The sequence below is a fragment of the Pteropus vampyrus genome, unplaced genomic scaffold, assembly GCF_000151845.1.
Source record: "Pteropus vampyrus isolate Shadow unplaced genomic scaffold, Pvam_2.0 Scaffold567, whole genome shotgun sequence".
Taxonomy (NCBI): domain Eukaryota; kingdom Metazoa; phylum Chordata; class Mammalia; order Chiroptera; family Pteropodidae; genus Pteropus; species Pteropus vampyrus.
Genome location: NW_011889348.1, coordinates 233,429 through 235,440, shown reverse-complemented (window position 1 = coordinate 235,440; position 2,012 = coordinate 233,429). Strand labels below are relative to the sequence as shown.

General features: G+C 54.2%; 1 long non-coding RNA gene across 3 annotated transcripts in view; it reads right to left on the bottom strand.

Moving 5' to 3' along the window:
• Positions 1-6: 6 nt before the first annotated feature.
• LOC105308332 overlaps positions 7-2,012 on the bottom strand; it is a 5,724-nt gene continuing 3,718 nt past the window's right edge. For 2 of the 3 annotated variants that reach the window (XR_897288.2, XR_002777994.1), the window contains exons 4-5: positions 474-556; positions 7-174 (exon numbers count right to left, since the gene is read on the bottom strand). This is a non-coding gene — a long non-coding RNA (uncharacterized LOC105308332). The remainder of the gene's footprint in view (positions 175-473; positions 557-2,012) is intronic. The other variant, XR_002777995.1, reaches the window with a different exon arrangement.

Sequence of the window (2,012 nt, the reverse complement as noted above, 5' to 3'; positions counted from 1 at the left end):
AAGTCGCCCTTCGCGAACCGGAGAGCCAGGCTGGACTTGCCCACAGAGCCGCCTCCCAGGAGGACCAGCTTGAACACGGAGGGCTGGCCCGGCGCCGCCCCGTCCGCCTGCGCCATGCCCTGCGGCGTCCCGAGGAGGTCCGTGTCCCCACCGGATCACCAGGGCGCTGCTTCCCTGCAGGACAGACAGAGCTCCAAGTCAGAGGCCGGGGCGGCACCCCCGCTCCGCTCTGCACCCCATTTCCCCACCCGTAAACGGGCAAATACTGCATTGTGGGGCGCGTGGATGGATGGTGTCCGCCAGGGGTCACCGCACCCCGAGAAACAGTAGTGAAGGCCGCTTATGGCAGTGACTGATTACCCCATTCCACTCACAATCACTTTTTTATAAAACCTATTACTTATTCCAAAAAGTATCTGAAACCTCAGTGTTTGGTTCAGGGATTAAAGTTAATGTTTCAAAAAATAATCTACCTAACAAGGTTGGTGCTTCAGGACCCTCGAAAGCTTTCAGCTTCCGGTGGCATCTAGAGCCTCAGAACCCACAGTGACACGCCCTGGAGAAAAGCAGCTCTGGGTCAGAATAGATTTCGGCAAACCCTGCGTGTTTGTTGACTACAGAAAATCCCAGGCACACAGAGCACAGTAGAGAGAATGCAGATCTTTCAATGGCCGTGTGCGTCCGTCACCCACTTCCACAATGACCAGCTGTGGAATGACAGATCGGTTTCCCGCACCCCCAACCCCCCACCACCGAAGATTAGTTTGAAGCAAATCTCAGACATCCTATTGTTTCGAATGCAAATCGCGCACAAATGGGAAAGCACCTGAAAAGCCAGCTGGCCCTCCAGGAATAAAGTTTCCAGCCCTGGCGATTCTTAAACTCTGAATGAAGGCCCAGGAAGCATAACCAGTCAGCGGTGTCTCAAAGTTCAATGTCACCAGAGATCATCGCTCAGCTTCACCATCGGCTCCGCTCACTTCTGTCTGTTCAAGTTGATTAAATCTCCCTCCACCGCAGCCTCCTATCTGGTCTGGCAGCTGCCGTGCCTGCCCCCTGCTCATGTGTCCAGTCCCCATAAATAGCAGCTAACGAAATAGATGGGCTCTGCAGTCATGGGGCCTACGGTCCCCTGTTCTCTTCCTGGTTGAAATTATCTCAGTTTTTAACTCTACTTTAATTCACAGCATTTTTTTAATGACATCTCTCTCGCTGGGCCAGAACCCCTCATGAAAGCGAGGTCTGTATTCATTGAGCACATAGGACGTGCAAGGTCACGTGAACGCGCTGGGAATGGCTTAGCAGGAAGCCTTTGCCAGACGGACACGTTGCTTCCCACGGCGTATCTGCAAAAAGAGAGAATGGAAGGGCCTCCAGCCTCTCGAGGGCTCAGCTCCGAGAGGCCAAGACAAGCAGACCTCTCCTTACGTTAAGGCCGCCCCGTGAGGGTGCTCAGGCGACAGGGAGGAGCTGAGCGAGCGTAACGGGCGGGTGCGCTCACGGACGCCCGCTTGGCTGGGCTGCTCAGAGCCTCCTCCGGAAGCTGAGCAAGAAGCCTCCGGGGCCTTCTCTCTTCCCGAGAGTCCCGGCAGCTTTCCTAAGACAGACGGGCTGCCTGCACGTCCACACCGAACCCACCGGGCCCCAGAATGGTCTCAGCCACTCACGGGACCCGCCACACGGCTTCCCACGTCAACGAGCCTGCCCGGGGCATCACCAGCCTGGACTCACTGGCCAAGACCGTCCGCTCTGTAGCAAGCCCTAACTTATAAACTGCTTTTTTTTCCCCCAATACTCAGAGAAACAGAGAGCAAAGTGGTGATTACCAAGGGCTGGGGGTTGGGGAAATGGGGAGATGTTCGTCAAAGAGCACAAACCTGCAGTTATAAGATTAATAAATTCTGGGATTCGTGTACACAGCGTGGAGATTATAACTAATAACACTGTATCATCTACCCGAAAGTTGCTAAGAGATTATAAATGTTCTCACCACAAAAGAAATAGCAACTATT